The 20356-nt window shown below is 48.0% G+C and overlaps 1 long non-coding RNA gene across 1 annotated transcript in view; it reads left to right on the top strand.

Annotated features, from left to right (window-relative positions):
- LOC118578288 overlaps positions 1-20112 on the top strand; it is a 122274-nt gene extending 102162 nt beyond the window's left edge. Inside the window, exons 2-3 of the long non-coding RNA XR_004944244.1 lie at positions 17070-17308; positions 18799-20112. This is a non-coding gene — a long non-coding RNA (uncharacterized LOC118578288). The remainder of the gene's footprint in view (positions 1-17069; positions 17309-18798) is intronic.
- The last annotated feature ends 244 nt before the right edge of the window (positions 20113-20356 follow it).

The raw sequence follows: 20356 nt of genomic DNA, 5'->3' as shown, positions 1-20356 counted from the left end.
AGTCTTGAAACTTCAAGATCTTTGGCTTTCTTTTTCTCATTATTACCAAGTGCACGGGCTTGGTGTGGTGGAACGCAGCCTGCACTCCCAGTGCTCAGGAGGCAGAGAAAGGAGGATTTCGAGTTCAAGACAATCTAGACAAGACCCTGTCTCAGAATAAAAAAAAAAATGGAGGCAAGGTCTCATTATGCAGACCAGGATAGCCTTGAACTCAGGGATCAGCTGACCTCTGCCTCCCAAGTGCTGGGATTAAAAGCATGCGCCATCACACCTGTCAGAAGAAGTTTTATGAGAGGATAAGGGATGGGGTAGAAATGGGGACCTAACTAGGTGCAGAGGTGAGTGTTGCATATAGCTGCTCATCAAGGTCATTGCCCAGACTTCCTGGCCTTCTTCACACTCAGCCTTTCATGGACACTGCCTCTTGACATCTCATTTCCTTTTGGTTTCCAGGACTCCACATTCCAGCTCAGAGATGCTTCCTCTTCACCCACATTGGATCTCTGAACATTGTGGGGAGGGTTGTTATGTCGGTCCTGGACCATTTCCCATCCAGGACACACCATATAACTCCTCCGCTTAAGTATCACTTCTATGCTGACATCTCTCAGCCTGCATCTGGACACGTCTGCCCAGATCTCTTTCCCTAAGTCCCCTGTGAGTATCTAATAGACACCAAGCCCGGCGGGGCCGAGGCAGATCTCTGGCTTGGCTCTCCCTGCAGCTTCTTCTCATTTCAGAGAAGGAAGCATTGCTCATTTAGTTGCTCAAGCTCGAAGCCCTTCAGCGAGTCCCCACATCAGCCACATCTGTAAGCCAGCCTCCTAAATAGAGCCACAGTCTACCTTTCATGGCCACCGTCCTCCTCCTGGTAGTGTGCCACCACTGCCTCTCCCCTGGACCATTGCAAAGCATCTGCACTGATTTCTGTATCTTCACCAGCCTCCACTATCCTCCCAAAGGCCACAGACCAAGGGAATCAGAATCATGGAACCAACCTGGCTATAGACCCAGACTTCCATGTGTAACATGTGCGACATTGAAGCTATCAACTTACCCTAAAGAACAGAGGTCCAAGGGGGTCTTCTGTGTTCTGTAGATGGATGTAGTGAAGTTCTGGGGTAGATCTAAGTTTGAGTTCATCCGGAAGTCACAGAATCAGAAAAACTCCATGGGAGAAATGTATTTGGGAAAATAAATGGGTTAAATTATGTGCCCATTATAATCAGATGTAGTAAATGTCAGCCCTGCCTTAGATGAATTACATAGACTGATGACTTTCAAAACACCTCCATGAGGTGCATCATGGGGATGACTCCAGGCAGTCAAGTAGCTTTCTCAAAGTCACAGCCATGGACTCAAAATCTTCAACCTTGGCTCCTTTACCCCAGGGAAGCCACACTTTTCACTCTGCATGGCTAGATCCAGAAAGAGCAAACCCTACCTGCACAGAGACAGCATCCTTTAGTGGGGAGCCTTGGACTGGAGGTTGGACCTGGGCTTGGATCTAGGCTTTTCTGTTCATAAAGAACTTGTCCCAGGAAAGCCGCTGCATCTCCCAGAATCTCTATTTCTTTGTCTTGAAAGGTAGTGAAGAGGACCTCACCAGGTGGTGTGAAATCAAATGCAGTATTATGTGCTAAAGTGTTCCGTAAACAGTAAACACACTCAAGGCTCCTCCCTCCCACAGTGTTTGGGGGACACACAGGCCCAGAGAGGCTGCGCTGCTCCGGGGCTCAATCCTACCTCGTTGGGGGCCCTTTTGCTTCCAGAATCACTACAGTACCCTTCCCATTTTCTCCTTTTGCATTCTCTTCAGACCCCCTCCTCGGGGCTCTGCCTCTGTGTCCCACTACACTAGCCTCCTAGGAAACCTGCTTTCACTTGGAGGAATGTCTCTGCCAGCCAACTCCCATTGTAGTTGGCATATAATGTATTCATTATACACATTATGGTATATACAATTAATATGTAATATAGTAATAATATATTAGTATTATTTTCATCCTAGGGAAGGCAGGAGAATTCTCAGCCTGTAGGTAAGACAAAGTTATTTTTTGTTTTGTTTTGTGTGTTGCTTGTTTGTTTTCTTATGCACTCCTGTAGCTCGAGATAGATTTTCTGTTGGGATTCTTTGAGCCCTGTGGCTTCTGGCTTTCTTCCTTTCTTCCTTTTCCTTCCTTCCTTCCTTCCATCTTTCCTTCCTTCCTTCCTTCCTTCCTTCCTTCCTTCCTTCCTTCCTTCCTTCCTTCCTTCCTTCCTCTCTCTCTTCTTCTCCCTCCCTCCCTCCCTCCCTCCCTCCCTCCCTCCCTTCCTCCCTCTCTCCCCTCCTTTCTTTTTCAAGACAGGGTTTCTCTGTGTAGTTCTGGCTGCCCTGGAATTCACTCTGTAGATCAGACTGGTCTCGAACTCAGAGATCTGCCTGCCTCTGCCTCCCGAGTGCTGCGTGTGCCACTAATTCTGTCCATAGGCAGCCAGGTCTTTGTGTCTCCTCCCAATGAAGGAACAGCTGGGAACTAGGTAGACACAGTAACAAACGTCTACACAGACTGTGGCAGAGAGCGATACTTTCTCTTTGGCACAAAGGCATTGGCTCACTTCTCAGGGCTCCCCCACCCCAGTCTGCCTCCTCAGAGGACCATAGCGTCTCTCCTCATCTTAAACTCTGCTCATGGCCTTTGCCTTGTGAAGTTAGGCCTGACTGTGAGGCCATCCTGAAATCAAGTCTGCACCATGGGGAGGGGAGGGCAGGGGTCTGAGCTCCTTGGGAGGCCTCAATTAGAGCCAGCAAATGAGAGGTCACTGTAAGCATTTTGTTGGAGACATCGTAAAAAGTGATTCACTCTGTGTCTGACATTTCCCCAAAGCCCCAAGAGCTAAGCAGGGGCTGCCTACACTGCAATAAATGTCACCATTTGAGCATTATTAGTGGTGGCTTCTGACCTGTGGGGTCACCTGGTGAATCACACAGCAGGGGGATTGTGGAGGGTTTAGGAACCCTGAGCAGTGTCCTGGATCCCACTAAGAACCCTGGAGTCCTCTAGAGGGGGAGGCAGTAGGGATCGTGCCACATTCCTTTGGAGTAGGTTCTGACAAGGTCTGGTGGGGATGGAGACACAGGACTGAGGTAGCCTGCCAGACTTTTCCCAATTCCCCATATCAAAGCACTGGTATGCCTTGCCTTATTCTACCATGATGGCTCCATTTTACAGCAGAGGAGACTGAGGCTGAGAGATACTGAGCTGTTAGGACCTTGATGTTAGTTGGTGGATGGGGGCCGAGACCTAGGTCTCCTGATGCTCAGACAAGGTTGTGTCTGTTCCTTAGAGAGCAGGACAGAGACAGGGGGAGGAGAGAGAGAGAGAGAGAGAGAGAGAGAGAGAGAGAGAGAGAGAGAGAGAGAGAGAGAGATGGCTGATTGGATATCTTATCATAGTATCTGAAGGATAGAGACCCAGCCAGGAGACTAGTCGAGGCCAGACTTTTTGCCCCCCTATAGGGGATACAGGGAGGTTCTGTGAAGTGAGGGTTTGGGATTCCTGTACTAATAATACCCCATGAAAAAACATGATGATGTTTCCTGTGGATGTCTGTATTCCTCTTCTGTCATATTCTGTGTACCCAAAACTTTCCTGAGTGTCCAGTCTGCATTTGCATAAGGGACACCTCCCTACTGGAAGGATCACAGGCATCTCAGATATCCCAGGGCATGATCTGCTAGTCTTTCATCTAGGGTCTGTTGTCAGAGTACATGTCATTTCCCCTGAATCATGCAAATCAAAAAATATGAGCATCACCTTCAGCATCCACTACTGCCCACATCTGATCAATCTTCCAGTCCCCTGGGTTCCTCTTAAAGTCCTTCAAATACTTCTGGTATGGGTCCTATCCTATACCAAGGAAACCCAGGCCATGCCTCCTCCCAGAAGGTGACGGGGGTCTCCACACACCAACTTGTGATGGAGACAATGAGAGACACACCCATTGAGGGAGGTGGCTGTCTCTGCACTCCTCTGGGGAGAGAAAGTGGGCACGGAACAGAACTGTTGACAGACTCCAGGCTGCTATATTGGGGAGATTTGACAACACACACAAGGAGAGAGTGAGGGCGCGTTGACGGCTGGTGAGAGGCGTGGGGGCCGGCTGGGGACGTGTCGCTGCCACCCACGCAGGAGGAAGTTGGGAACATATTGCTTGGGACTGGTGCCAGCCTCCTGAAGAGCCATCCGCTTTCCTTCCCTCTCTCATATCTCTGCTACTTGCTGAGCAATTGAGGAAGGGGCTGCCTGGTACAGCCAGGCTAGCAGAGGACAGGCTACCAAGGTATCCTGAGATGAAAGCCAGGCTGTGTATAAACGGAATCTTCCTGCCAGTAGGGATTTCATCCATCTCCATCTCATCCATCTCACCCCATCCCATCCTGCCTATTCCATTCTAATTCATCCTATTCCATCCCATCCCTGCATCCCATTTTTTACATCCCATCCCACCCCATGTATCCCACCCCATGTATTCCACCCCATGCATCCCACCCCATGTATCCCACCCCATATATCCCATCCCATGCATCCCATCCCATCCTATGCATCCCATCCCATGCATCCCATCTCATCCCATACATCCCATCCCATGCATCCCATCCCATCCCATACATCCCATCCCATGCATTCCATCCCATCCCATGTATCCCATCCCATCCCATACATCCCATCCCATGTATCCCATCCCATGTATCCCATCCCATGTATCCCATCCCATACATTCCATCCCATGAACCCCATCCTATCCTGTACATCCCATCCCATCCTACCCCATGCATTCCATTTTATCCCAATCAATCTTTTAACAATATCCTCCCACACATTTATAGTCTGATCTCACACACAACACATCTCATCCCTTCCTACCTCCAGACCTCTGGCCATCTCATCCTGCCCACATTCATCACCCCAGTACTTTTCTTCCAGTTTGGTTCATTACCTCACCTTGAAGGGACAGGAAACAAGAGTGAGTGTATATATTTACTTTCTAGTGTTTGGGATGGTAATTAATCTTCCCACCAAACTGGTGTCCAACCAACTGAGCAGCAACACAGGAGCTGAGTTGGTGGAGGCAAGGGTATCACCCTTGTTTCTGACGAGTCATGAAGGGTAAGGCTTGGAAATGCAGCCACACTAGGCCCTAAGACCTTCTTACCAGCAGAGGCAGAATGGGGCAGCTGTGGATCTCTCCCCTGGTTCAGCTCAAGGTTTCAAACCACACTTTAGGGACCTTCTACTTAGTCTCCTCTCAGATGAATTATTCCTCTTGGAGTCAGGAGGGCTATTTTAATTCCATACCTGTAGGCGTATAGGGTGTGATTACATTCCTGGCCCTAGAGTAGAGTCCAGCTGTGAATTAACCTGGAAGTGATTGCTATGCATGCATCCACTCCATCTTGTGATCCGGAGTAGAGAGAGCTGTGATTATACCCCCCACCCCACCACTGATTACATGTGAGGAAAAATAAGAAAATGAGAAACAACTTCTGTTTAAGGTGCTTGGTGTGAGAGCTCAATTTACTGAATAAATACCAGTGAATGGGAATTGAACCCATCATCTTTAACTGCTCTACTTACCCAGAGGCTCCTGCAATGCCACTTTATTCTCTCCTACGTATCTCTTGGAGTCCTCTGACATGGAGTACCCATTCCCTGGGGATCTGTTGTCCTCTGGAGGACATGGCAGAGCCTGAGACACCAACAAGTATCTATAGGGTATACATCTGGGAGTGACCCTTGGTGGTCTCATCCCCCATCCCCCAGGTTGGTTTACCTCTTTGCCTCAACTCCCTGGCTCCTGTATGACCTCCTTTGCCCTCCACAGTAGCTTTGCACACATCCTCTCCGACTCTGGCTGGAACCATGCTGTGTTTGCCTATTCACCCATTCTCTGGATAGTGGCTGTTCTGAGGAGTTGGTTGTCACTGACCTTTGTAACTAGACATCTCATTGTCCTCAGTGCCTCTTAACTGACAGGGAGGTCTCAAACACCTGAAGGAAAGTCCAGCTGTTGGTGAATTCCAGTGAAGAAGACATAAGTAGCTATTATTAGGTGTGTTTGTGGTGTGTGTGTGGAGGCACAGTCTGTGAAGGCCCTTCCCCCTCCACCCCCAGCAGATCTTCTAGCAACATCTGGAAACTTCTGGGCCAAGAGGGGGAGATTCCTGGGCATAAAGTCAGATATCCACTCACGTTATAACACTGACCACTTGTAACCATGGGCAAGCTGCTTGGGCAAATTCTATACCAGTATGTTGGGTGACCATGGCCTGTATGGTTCCCTGCTGGGGTGGCCCATGAACCATTGTCTGTTCTCACACTTGACTGACATGGTGAAAGGCATCTGAATCGTGGGTCCAGGGCAAAGACAGGGCTTCTGGTAAGAGATAGCCCAGAAAGTTTGGATGAGAACCTGCCCACTAGCCCTCGTCAAGGAAGACAGAAATCCAATAACTATCTGTAGAAGGCATATCACCGAGAGAAAAGAGCAGAGGTTTGAGGGGACACTACATAGTGTAGGACTCGGTGTTGGCTAGTCTATGTCGACTTGACACAAGCCGGAGTCATTGGAGAGGAGGGATCCTCCATTAAGAAAAGGTCTCCATAAGACTGGGCTGCAGGAAAGCCTATGGAGAATTTTCCCTTCCTTCCTTCCTTCCTTCCTTCCTTCCTTCCTCCCTCCCTCCCTCCCCCCTCCCTCCCTCCTCCCTCCCTCCCTCCCTCCCTCCCTCCCTCCCTCCCTCCCTCCTTCCTTCCTTCCTTCCTTCCTTCCTTCCTTCCTTTCTTTCTATCTTTTTTTTCTTAGATAGGGTTTCTCTGTGTAGCCCTGGCTGTCCTGGAACTCACTCTGTAGACCAGGCTGGTCTCGAACTCACAGAGATCCATCTGCCTCTGCCTCCTGAGTGCTGGGATTAAAGGTATGTGCCACCACCACTGCCTGGACAGAGGATTTTCTTAGTTAGTGATTGATGGGGGAGGGCCCAGCCTACTTTGTGTGGAGCCATCCCTGGGTGGTCCTGGGTTCTGTAAGAAAGCAGGCTGTTATCTAGTGACTGATGGAAGCAGATGCAGAGGTCCATGGCTGGGCACCAGGCTGAGCACCAGGAATCCAATCAATGAGAGAGAGGAAGGATTCTGTGGGCAGAGGACGTTGAGATCATGATGGGAAAACATGCAGAGATGACCAGCCACACTTGTGGAAACCCATGAACTGTGGACCAATAGCTGTGGAGCCTCCATAGGACTAGACAGAGCCCTCTGGATACCGGAGACAGTTGTTTAGCTTGAACTGTTTGGGGGGGTGCCCAGGCAGGGGATCAGGATCTGTCTCTGGTGCATGGGCGGGCTTTTTGGAGCCTAGTGCCTAGGGTGTGACACTTTGCACAGCCTTGGTGCAGTGGGAAGGGGCTTGGACCTGCCTCAGCTGAGTGTACCAGTCTCTGCTGACTCCCATGGGAGACCTTGACTTGGAAAATGTGGGGATAGGGGGTGGGTTGGGGGGAAGGCAGGGGGTTGGGAAGAAGGAAGGAGGGGAATCTGTGGTTGGTATGTAAAGTGAATAGAAAATTTCTTAATAATAAAAAATAATAAATTAAAAAAAAAGAAATTAAAAAAGAAAAAAAGCAGGCTGAGCAAGCCATGAGGAACGAGCCAATGAGCAGCATCCTCTCTGTGGCCTCTGCATCAGCTCCTGCCTCCAGGTTTCTGTTTGAGTTCCTGTTCTGACTGCCTTTGATGATGAATAGTGAGGTGGAAGTGTAAGCCAAATAAACCCTTTCCTCCCCAACTTGCTTTTGGTCATGGTGTTTCATCATAGCAATAGTAGGCTAGTTCTAGGGTACATGGTGGTATACAGGATCAGAGGGAACTGGTTTGCTGAACCTTGGGCAGTTTAGGCAAGAGAGTTGTGAAGCTCAACCTGGCCAACTGAGCCCCTGTGAAAATGGACAAGTGGAGTGTAAATGGAGGCTTTTCTGTCCCACCTGGTCCCGCATCTGCTTTTAAAATAACCACTCAGAGGCTTAGTATTAATTACAAACTGTTTGGCCTATTGCTCAGGCTTACTACTAACTAGCTTTTACAACTTAAATTAACCCATTTCTATTAATCTATGTTTTGTCACATGTCTTGTGGCTTTACCTCTGTTTTAATACATCTTGCTCCTCCAGCAGCTGGCTGGCGTCTCTCTCTCTCTCTCTCTCTCTCTCTCTCTCTCTCTCTTTTAACTCCACCCTTCTTCTCCCTGTGTCTCTGCTTGGATTTCCAGCCTGGCTCTATCCTGCCTTGCTATAGGCCGAAGCAGTTTCTTTATTAACCAATGGTTACATAGTCACAGCATACAGAGGGATTGTCCTACAGCAGAGGAGACCCAAATGGGCCCTTCAAAGGCAGTTTGGTGCATTTCAGAGATGTGATTTAAGGTTCCAGATTCCTTCCAAATCCAGAGGTCTTGAATACCCAGCTAATGCATTGGATTTGACCCTCACCCCAGGAAGCCATGGATGCCTTTGGAGCGTGGTAGTGCAGCAGAGGGGCAACCATGGGCGCAGACAGCCTGAGTTTTTGAATCTTGCTGCCCCTGAATGGTGACACAGATATATCCCAGTCTGCTGGTTGTTGTGCTCATCTGAAGTCTCTACACTAGGCCAGACCACCAGTTTGCATGTGGATAGAAGGTCTCTAGTGGCTTGCATGATGTCAGAGTCACCTAGAAAGAGCAGAACAGAAAAATGCCATCCCAGCTCTAGTCTGGATACCCATTCCCCACAGGTGATTTCCTTCAGCCAGTGTGATCTTCTGAGCTCCATAGGGACACCACAAACTGCCTTTGGAGAAGAAACCTGGGTCCTGTCTTTTCCTAAGAGTATCTAAAGTGTAATTTACCATTACTATGTTTTCCAAGGCTCTCAGATGAGGGCAGAGATGCAGACCACGTGCCCTGCGTTCCAGCCTGAACCCATTTCCAATCACATTGTACTAGCCTGTCGGAATCAGACCCTCAGGACAATTCTAATGATAAAGCCACCCTACCACCACCATTGGCCGTGGCTTCTTAGCCATTGCTGTCTCTACTATGTCATTAAAAGTCAACATTAATATCCCCTATATCCATCACTGCTTTCATTAGCATCCTGGACTTGCCTGCTGCTGTATCCCTGGGGAGGGGGTGGAAGGTGGGTCCCCTGGCCTGGCTGCTCTGCCCAAAGTGGGTGGGGGACCAAAAGGGACAGGCCAGCTTGTTAAATCTAATTACCTGGCTGCAGAAGGCGGCCCTAGCTCTTCAGAGAACCAGCTCAGCCCACCGTAATCCTCTGACTGCCTTTCCACCATAACGAGGGGCCGCCACCAGCTGCCGAGGCTAGATGGGCCTGAGTTTAATTGCTACCAAAATGTCAGCCCTTTCAAACCCACAGTATTTCATCACTTACCTTTAAAGAAGAGGGGAGAAAAAAAAATCAATTTGGACCGTGAGTTCGGCAGCAAAGCCGGCAGAAAGGGCTGCCCAGTTCTTCAGGGGAGCTGTTCTTTTCATTAAAATAGCTATTTTTAAAACTCTCTGGCCCCCCTCTCTCTTTAACAGGAGATGAAAAATCCCAGCTACAAGAAGAAACCCTTTCAAGAGGGAATAATAATATAAAAAAAGAGTTTTAAAAAGCCCACTTCTAAAATGGGTTCCTTTTTTTTTAACCTCTCAAAGGTTAAAAAAAGGAAAAGAGAAAGGTTTTATTCTCAAAGGGCTTTTACATGTGTGATCTCATCTTACCACAGATGCGTGGGGTGGTGGGGAGGGCAGATGTCACTGTCCCCATTCTATGGATGAAGGACGGAGGCCCGTGAGGCCAAAGGCTCTGCTTGGTATGGGTGGGGTGCACGTCTGTTTAGAGGGCCGGATAAAAGATGGGATTTCTGCTGCTCTGATTGGTCGCCTCCCCTGGCACCCCAAAGCCTGATCCTAAATACATCCACCTCCCAAGTCCAAGCTATTTACTCATTAACTCAAGAAAGAAATAAAAAAATGGGGGTGGGGGTTAAAAAGTAAGACCCAGCCCACAGAAGCTCATGGGCATTTAACACTCATTTAATTCTCCGTGAGATCACAGCCACCCTTTCTTCCCAGGGGAGACTTCTTCCTCTCTTCCTTAGAAGAAAGGGATGCAATTCTTTTGGAGATTACATTCCAGGGAAACTGGTTCCTTAAGCTCCTGCCTGAAGAGGCGTTCCTAAGTCAGCAGACTAATTAACCCCATTGTTTGGAATTAATCACTTCAGGAATATTGGGAGTCAACAAGAAATGTATCAATTGGGCTCTTAATAACCCCAAAGAAATGTCAGTATAAAGGCATATGAGATAGACCTTTCAAAACATTACCACCAGCTACCAACTTCCCGGAGCTAGGCAGCACATTTGATCTTAATCGACAGTTTATTAGCACCATGCCGTCAGCTGTACAGATCTCCCCACTTGGCCTGCTGAAATGACAAACTTTATTTGATTGAGGGGGCAGGGGCTTGGAGTTTTTTATGAATGAAGATGGAGAGAAAGGGTCTACCATGGCTAGAGGCCAATGGCGGTGTGGGGCTCAATGGCTACATCCTCCTATAGCCAAGGATCAGTCAGGGAAGCTCTGTTAGAAGCTGTTGTCTCCCAGGATGGGTGCTCCAGAGTGCTTAGGGCAGGGAGTCAGGCATGGGTGGAAATGGATGTAGAGCCTTGAAAAGTCACTTGGACTCCATGGGACATTGCACCCAAAGGTTGGGGACCATCACTTGGACTCCATGGGACATTGCTCCTGAAGGTTGGGGACCATCTCTAATTCTACATTCTCAAGATCCTTAGGATTCTTTTGTTTGTTTGGTTTTTGAGACAGGGTTTCCTGGTGTAGCCTTGGCTATCCTGGAACTGACTTTGTAGACCAAGCTGGCCTCAAACTTAAAAATCTGCCTGCCTCTGACTCCCAAGTGTTGAGACTGAAAATGTGCACCACCACCCAGCTAGGATTTCTAATAGTAATTCTACCCAGAGTCTGAGTGAAGTGTCAGGGGCCTTTCCCAACTTCTCCCTAGCAATCTCAGAGCAACAGGAGCCAGGTTTATTTCAAGGCACATCATGCTGTTTGGCTCTGTCCTGGGTGTCTTTGACTGCCCTGACATGGCCTTCTCCTCTCTGTGGCTCTGTCCTGGGTGTCTGTGACTGCCCTGACATGGCCTTCTCCACTCTGTCCTTCCATTTCTCTCTGTCTCCACCTCTCCTTCTTTCTGTTATCCCTGGGGACACAATTTTAAGTCTGGCTCAATGAGATGAGGCGGTGGCACACTTTTTGGAGTCACGTTTGCTTGCTTTGAGCAGTCAGAGAGGAGGAGAGCTTAGGAAGGACATGGCACAGTCCTGGGGTGTGCCCTGCAGCCTTGGGGCAGCCCCTTGGAAGCAGAGGGGAGGGAGGCAGCTTGGCTTGATAGAGACTAATGAAGGTCAGCACCTGGCAGTGTCTGCCTCACACCATCAGTCTGTGTTAGAGGCTCACATTGTGCAGCTAGTTTGGGCACAAGCCATGGGTAACATCATGTGCCTCAGTTAACATATATTGAACGGGATATAACAGTGGCTTCTAAAAGGATTTTAAAATTATTTTATGTCTATGGGTGTTCTGCCTGCAGTTCCATGCACCTCATGCATGCAGTGCCCGTGGGTGCCAGAAGAGGGCATCAGATCCCTCGGAACTGGAGCTACTGCTGTTGTGAGCCACCCTGCGGGTGCTGGGAACAGAACCCAGGTCCTATGGAAGAGCAGCAGTGCTCTGTTAGAGGATTATTTTAAATGGGGACTTTGTACTATAAAGTTCCTGACAGAGTAAGAGACATGGAAATGCCTAACCTAACACTAACTGAAGAAGAAACAGGAAGAAAGTAGTTGCTATGAGTTATTGATATTCTGTGTAGCATCACTAAAGGCCCAAGCTGGAAAACAATGTGAAAAGAAGAGAGAAGAGGGTCAGACCCTCCAGTAAGGTGCTTCCACGACTGTGCATCTGCTGGGCTCTGGTGTCTCAGGGATTGTGAGGCCACAGAGTCCCACACATTTTACATGTACTCCATTATTTCATCTTCACAGAATCTTAGGAGCGAGCTCTACAGTTCGGATGTGGCTGGTCTCTCGGGTTTTACACATTGGGAACTTGGTCCCCAAGGTGACTCGTTCAGTGGTTAAAAGCATAGCTGCTCTTGCAGAGGACCAATAGTTCCCATCACCCACATTAGGCAGATTACAGCCACCTGTAACTCCAGCTCTGTGGCTTTCTTCTGGCTTCCTCAGGCATCTACACACATGTTCATAGATACACACACACAATTAATTAAAGAATAAATAATAAAATCTTTTAAAACAACCTACAAAACGGTAGAAGATATTTGTAAATTATAGCTCTCATAAGAGTCTAGGATCCTGAATATATAAAGAATTCTTGCAATTCAACAACAGAAAGACAACCCAACTTTTTTTTTAAAAAGCAAAGAATTCAAATAGACAAGTCTCAAGATAAAACAAAAGGCAAATAAACTTATAAAAAAAAAAAACCACCATAACATCATTACTCATTAGGAAAAGGAAACTAGAAAACAGAATGAGATCCCACTCTACAGCCACTAGGATGGCTTTCTAAAAAATGGAAAATTACAAGTGTTGACAAGACTGTGAAGACTCTGGAACCCTCATACATTGCTGGTGGGGATAGAAAACGGTGTAGTCGATGTGGAAAGAGCTTTGGCAGCAGTTCATAAAGTTAAACATAAGAGATTGCCATCTTGTCTACCAATTCCACTCAGAGATATTTATCCAAGAAAATTGAAAACATATGCATCCACAAATCTTTTGCAGTGGGATATCACCGAAGTGGGAACAGCCTGGTTGTCTATCAATGGGTGAGAGAATAAACAAAATGTTCCTTGGGGACTGCATGTGAGATGCTATTTGATCAGAAGGAGGAAGGAAGTAGTGGTCCATGGCCACATGATGAGCCTTTGAAAGACAATGCTGAGGGAGAGAAACTGTGTATGAAAGATCATATGTGACAAAGTTCCACATATATCAAGTGCCCAGGACAGGCAATCCCATACAGACAGAAAGATGAATGGCCATCAGGGTCTGGGGGGAGATGGGAGCTGCATGAGCTTGCTTTTGCAGGTTGTGGAGATGTTCTGGGGTTAGATAGTGATAGCAGGTTAACGTCAAGAAGATGTGACAAGTGGGGAATAATGCAATTTGCAATGGTGAGCTTTATGCTATTTGCATTTTATGTCGTTTATGCATTTTATTCTCACTTTCTTTCTTTCTTTTTTTTTGGTTTTTCAAGACAGGATTTCTCTGTGTAGCTTTGCGTCTTTCCTGGATCTCGCTCTGTAGACCAGGCTGGCCTCGAACTCACAGAGATCTGCCTGGCTCTGCCTCCCGAGTGCTGGGGTTAAAGGCCTGTGCCACCACCGCCTGGCTTGCTTTCTTATTGTTCCTGATAGAAGTATTTTGTGGGAGGAAGGATTTAGCTTGGCTCACAGCTCCAACGGTTTTCAGTTCATCATGGGAGGCCAGGCGTGAAGGTAGGAACGGCTCAGTCTGTGTTGGTACAAGTGTGGGTGGCCTGACAGAAGGCAGAGAGTGTGACAGGAAGGAGCCAGAGAGGACACACCATCAAGAACACACCCCAGTGACCTGCTTCCTCCATGGAGGCACCACCTCCTGAAGATCTTATAGCCTCTCAAAGGGACCAGCAACTGGGGACCAAGCATGCAAACACACGAGCCAATGGGGAACGTTGAAAACTCAAGCCATGAAAGTTTCAATTTAAAAAAAACATTGCAAAAGAAATTGCAAAGCTGAGCATGTCAGTCCCCTGCCTGGAACCCTTCCTGGCTTTCCACTGTTGCCAAGCCTGCCTGGTTTGCCACGGGCCGCTTCCCCAGCATGCCTGAGGCCTCTTGGTTCCCTCCTCTCTGGATTCCTGCTTGCTCTCCTCTAATTCCTCTAATTCCTGTCCGTTTCCTCCCACTTCTGACCTGAACCTTCGCACAGACATCCTATTACCTGAAACATTCTTATTTCACTCTCTGCATCTCTCATGGAAGTTTCCATGACCTTCCAAACATGTCAAGATGCTCCAAAAGTACTTAGCTCCTTGCTATTTCCTTCTGAGACACTCCCATTTGTCTATTTGTAGGCAAGTACACACACGTGAAAGCACACACACGTACACATGGGGATTGTTGATGAATGGCTCCCTTCCCGACCCGACTTCAAGCTTTACTCACCAAATATCCCTGTCCCCAGCGGTGCCTCACCCACTGCTTCTGTGTTAACCTTCCCATGCAGATTTAAGAGCCAATGCTGTTCCTGACAGCTGAGTGTTGTTCCTCTAGCTCAGCTGGATCAATCAGAAATGAGGCTTCAAAAAGTACAATTATAGTTTCTGGCTGGGGCTTTGGCAAGGGTCATTTTCAAGCTTCCCATGTCCTTAGTATGCAGTTAGAGGTGAGGTGAGCGCTACCCCTGAAGCCCTGCCTCCTCACCACGCTGGGCAGGAGGGACCCCCGCAGCTCCCCCTCCCCCTGCTCCAATCCACTGAAGTCCACACTGGGGCTTCTGTGCCTCCAAATGAGGCTGTGGCAACTCTTGGGCTGAGGTTGTTCCCAGTCTTCACCCAGTCCCTTATTCCACTGGGGCACATTGGTGGCAAGACACTTCTCCAGTGTACTTTTTTGCACTGGTATTGGCTGTATGGGACAGGAAAGCCCCAGGAGTACCTTCACATGTCCAGATGTTTGGGTTTAGGCATGTATGAAACTCAAACCTGATTATGCCTGGAAAGAGGTGGGTTTCTTGTGCAGAAGCTCCAGAGCCCATTTCTGAAAGGACAAGTGTGGAAACATTGGAAGCAGGCTGTGGTAAGCTAGGGCACTGAAGGAGAGGCTGGGCCTGGTGGTTTATACTAGTAATCCCAGCCCCCAGCAGACTGAGGTAGGAAGATTGTTGTGAGTTGAGTAAATGTGAATCCCTGTCTCAAAACAAAATCAGGCTAGTGAGATACTGGACAGGTAAAGGAACTCATTGTTCAACCCTTAGAACACACATAAAGCACCGCCGCCGCCACCAATGTGGTTTGCATGCTCTTCTCTCATCATGCACAAACACAACACATACACACACACACACACACACACACACACACACACACACACACACCAGCAGCAGCAGCAACAACAACAACAACAACAAGGTAAAACAACCCACTCCAAATCAAAACAAGGAGCTATGTTTTAATTTGTGTTGCACGCTGTAGATCAAACTAGGAAGGGTCTTAATAACGATGACTTGGAAGTTACACAGGATTGAGAACATACTGTTTTTTCCCGTCAAAGGATGTTATTGCATCTATCTGTCTGTCTGTCTGTCTGTCTGTCTATCTACCTATTTATCATCTATCTTTCACTGTAGCTTCAGGGCGTAAAATGGTGAAGGTCTGGGGAAGGCCAAAGGTATCTGTTGGCACTGCCTCTGGAAAGACATCTCTGATCTTCCCAGGACACCCCATTTCTCTGTTCTGTGGTCTTACAGCGAGGGCGAAACTCTTACAGCGAGGGCGAATTCTTACATTTGTCCATAGACTTTGCACCCTGCTGCTGACTTCCTGGATGGGCTAACCTTCGCTTCTTCTTATCAAGTGGAAATGGTAGCACCACCCACTTCTCTGGGTTTGGGAATACTCATGGAGCTGACTGGTGGAGAGCACTGAGCACAGTGCCTGTAGAGTACAATCTTGAGAAAGATCATTAATATTAACTTTATGAGGGCTGTGGATAAAGGAGCCGACTGCCAAGCTTGATGATCCAAGTTCAATCTCCAGGACCAACATGGCTGAAAATTCCTCCTTATTTAAAAAAATAAGCTGGGTGGTGGTGGCAGCGCACCCCTTTAATCACAGCACTCGGGAGGCAGAGGCAAGTGGATCTCTGTGAGTTCGAGGCCAGCCTGGTCTACAGAGCGAGATCCAGGAAAGGCACAAAGCTACACAGAGAAACCCTGTCTGGAAAAACAAACAAACAAAAAACAAAACAAACAAACAAAAAACAAAACAACCAAAAACCAAACCCCAAAAAACTTAACTGTATGAGCTACAAGATAACTCTCCTCTCTCTCTCTCCCTCCCCCATCTCTCCATCTCCCTCCCTCGTGCCCTCCCTCCCTCCTAACTATAAGAGCTACAACCTACCCCTCTGTGCGTGTGTGTACATGCAAGCCCAGGAAGCACATTTCTGGGTCTACCCCTCAGGCACCACATCAGCTAACACACATAATCTCATGAAAAATGGAAGAAAAGTTGGGCATTAATATTTAACCTGTGCTCTGCATTGCTGATATTTTATCACATGGGCTTGGTGTTTGAAATTATTTTTTTGAATAACAGGAGAATAACCTTTTTATAAGTGGCCCACACTTGTTTTATGCATTAATCCCAATGTGCAGCTGCCTGGGTAAGCAGCTTGTGATAGATCTGGACTGTTCCCAGCTCAGACCAGAGGCCTGGGTGTGTGAGCCTGCCTTAGATCTCCTGCTGTGGCTGGGTGCACAGTAACTGTCCTTGTGGATGAAGGGAGAGAGACAGAGCTGCAGAGGGATGTGGAGTGTAATGGGTAGGATTGAGCATACCATTGTCAGGGACATCTGGGTCTCAAATCTGCCTCTGTCTCATAAAGCCCGGGGGAGGCTATTGGCCCCCAGCAGAATGTGTAGCCGGTGCCTAGCACTTTATGAAGGATTGCAATGATCAGCATTGATAGGTTTGGGCACCTTTGTAGCATCATCAAGATTTACAAACATTACCAAGTCTGCAAACACAGGTTCAGAATGCGCAGGTGGGGGGGGGGAGGGCTCCCCCCCAGGAGGGGGCCCACACTACCTCTCAGGTGGAGGGCTGAGACTGCAGAATAAGACCCACCACCCCTAAGCTCTCAGAGAACTCATGCTTCTTTGTCTTCTTCCCACAGAAACATTCCATGGCTGGACTTCTCCTTGATTGGCGAGTGAGCTCTCTGGGCCTCAATTTTCTTTTCAATACTTTGGAAATAATCATGAGACCTCACTTGTGTGGCTGTGAGGTTTAGCATTACTTGGGCAGCACAGGAAGACGAGTCTCCATTTCCGGAAGCTGGAAAGTCTGCTTCCATTGTAGAGAGCAGAATGAGGTCCCCAGAGGCCAGAGGGGTACGAGATGGGGGAGAGAAAGGTGAGGCATTGACTTCACAGCCATTTATTCAACAGTTTGAAAGAACCAGCAAAGTGCTTGTGCAGCCCAAGACAAAATGACACATGTTCAAGGAGACGGAAGACTGATGACCTGATTTGTTCAGAATATGTGGTGTGTGTGTGTGTGTGTGTGTGTGTGTGTGTGTGTGTGTGTACCTGTGAGTGTGCATGTGCATGTGGAGGCCAGAGGTTGCACTGAATGTCTTCTTCGATCACACTTCACCTTGCTTTTTGAGACAGAACTAGAGATGATCGATCTGGCTAGGCTAGCTGGTCAGTGAGCTCCAGAGATCTGCCCGTCCTCACTCTTCCAGCACAGGGCTTATAGATGTGTGCCGTTGTCCAGCTCTTCTACATGGGTTCTGGGATCAAACTCATGCCTGTGCTGGAGGCACTTTAGGGACCAAGCCATCCTCCAGCCCCGTCTGTATAAATTTTAAACAACCACATTTGTGCCCTGTAAATATGCACAAGGATTATGTGCCATTAAAATACTCATTAGGAAAACTCTCTTGTCGAATGTTCCCTATATACTTGATAAGTGTCAGTTATAATTCTGACCAAGTCTTGTGCAAACAGGGGCAGTACTTCCTGCTTTCACTTACACCCCCAAGGTAGTGTGCAGGGGCTGTGGCTTGTCCATCTTCATCGTCCAAGAGCCTGTGGCAGGTTCCTAAATGATGGCAATTTCTCAACCAGGCTTGTAGGGTTGAGCTCATGAGTTCTGCTCTAGAGAGGGAACCACGCAAGAAGGGGCTATCCTAAGCCACGTGTGTCGTTGGTGCTGGACCTGGGCTTTTTTTCTCTAGATAGCCTGCTATTTTCTCTCCACTAGAAGCATGGCTGAAGCCCTCCCAGCTCCGGGCCAGCTCCACCCAGCCACAGCATAGCCTCACAGCAAGGGCTCCTGGCTCATACTTGGGGAAATGGCCTCGTCACAGCCATCTCTGTTCCAAGGTCCAGATGCCAATTCTACAGTTACCAGAACTGGTGCTTTGAGGTGGGACACAGACCAGGGGGCAGGAGAGAGAGCAAGGGAGCCCCTCCTATGAGGAAGTGGCAGCTTATTGAGTGAGGAGGCAAGTCTTGCCAGGTAATGCAGATTCAGAACTGAAGGAAGGCTGGAAGGGACATGCCTGGCTCCAAGAGTCTCTTCTAAATCCCAGAGGGCTCCAGGACGGGGACTGCCTGGCAAGTGGCCCAGATGGTATGGGTAGAGGCCTGGGAGCAGAGTGAGCAGAGACCATCAGCCTACTCGATGTTCAGAGAGACAGAGGGAGACAGGGATGAAAGGTGTGTCTTGGGGATGGTGGGTCTCGGTAGCTGATGTCATCACTGCAGAGGGTCCTGGGGACAATGTCTTGTTTCCCACTTTGTGTCTGGTATTGTGTGGAGGCTTCATCATACATTGTCTACTTTTATTTTCACAGCTGTTTAATGACCCTGACACTACTTCTCCCCATTTTACAGAAGAGAAACTCAAGACCCAGAGAGGTTACTTTCCTTGCTTAACACCACCCAGCCAGAATGGCAGTCTTACTCAAGACCTTGGCAACTACTTGTGACAAGAACTTAACTCCTTCTGGCTCACAGATAAATGAGAACTCACTACTCTGAAGCCTCTGAAGATGGCTGGGTCCAAGAGTCCATGCGATGATTCCAGCAATTCCTGCCTCCTCAGTGTGATGATTGGCAACTGAGACTGTCACCCCAAGAAGAAAGAGTGCAGAGGTTCAAGGCCCTGTCTCCGAGGTCGGCTTACGTGGGCCAGCCTATCTATCCCTGACTGCTTTGTTCTGTGTGGCTCTAGGCATACCCATCATCTTCTCTGGCCTCAGTTTTCCTGTCTGTAAAATGAGGATAAAAATAGCATTCAATGCGTAGGGTAGGGCTGTTGTGAAGATTGGATGACCTCTGAGTGTCGAGGGTTAAGGAGTCTTGATTGGAAAAAGATCGTCCTGAGGAAGAGCCCCGCAGGCCCATAAGAATACATTGCAGCATCCTAAGCCAGTCACTGTGGCTGGGGGAGGCCACTGGTCCTCCCCAGTGCAGTGGTCCAAAAATGGCAGGAAGAGGAGTGGAGGCATGTCACCAGCAGGGGACCACTAACACTGCAGAGCTGGGACTTAAAGCCAGATTTTAATCCCCTCTCAAGCATGCAATCATGGATTCCTTTTCTTCTTTTTATTTATTTTTAAACGTATATAGTTTGCTTATATATAAAGTTTGCTTTTTTTTTTTTATTACCATGTTCAGTTCTAGGTGTTTAAATACATGCATGGTTCCTTGGAACTGCCACTACAGACTGGACTCAGAGCAATCACCAAACCCTAAAGTGGTCCCTCATGTTGGGACTTTTGGATCCAGTCCTTCCTCATCCTTTTCCCTGTCCAACCACTCAGCTATGTTGTGTACCTGTCAAATTCCCCCTCTTCCCCAGAATGTTATACAAATAGAACCAGCGGTTTGGAGTCTTGAGATTGAAACATTTCAGGATTCCCCCATAGAACTGTAGTAATAGTTAGTTCCTGTTCTTCGCTGTGTAATACTCCACTGTATGACTGTGTCTCGTTTTGTTCATCTATTCAGCAGATTAAGAATGTATAGTTCAGCACCCTTGATGAAGCATGAGAACTACACTTGTCTTAATCAGGGTGACTACGGCTGTGATGAAACGGCATGACCAAAAGCATCTTAGGGAGGACAAGGGTTATTTAGCTTACTCTGTACACCACTGTTCATCACCAAAGGAAGTCAGGGCAGGAACTCAAGCAGAGCAGGAACCTGGAGGCAGGAGCTAATGCAGACAGAGTCCATGGAGGGGTGCTGCTTAGTGGCCTGCTCACATTGGCTTGCTCAGCCTGCTTTCTTAGAGAACCAAGGACCACCAGCCCAGGGATGGCACCACCCACAATGCCACATTAATCACTAATTAAGAAAATGTCCCATAGGCATTTATTCAATTCCAAATAGTCAGCCTTGAAGACATACAAGTAACATTATACAGACTGAGCAGGTTATATTTAGG

Source organism: Onychomys torridus, chromosome 2 (assembly GCF_903995425.1).
Source record: "Onychomys torridus chromosome 2, mOncTor1.1, whole genome shotgun sequence".
Lineage (NCBI taxonomy): Eukaryota > Metazoa > Chordata > Mammalia > Rodentia > Cricetidae > Onychomys > Onychomys torridus.
Note: the sequence above shows the minus strand (reverse complement) of the source record. Positions and strands in the feature narration are given on the sequence as shown.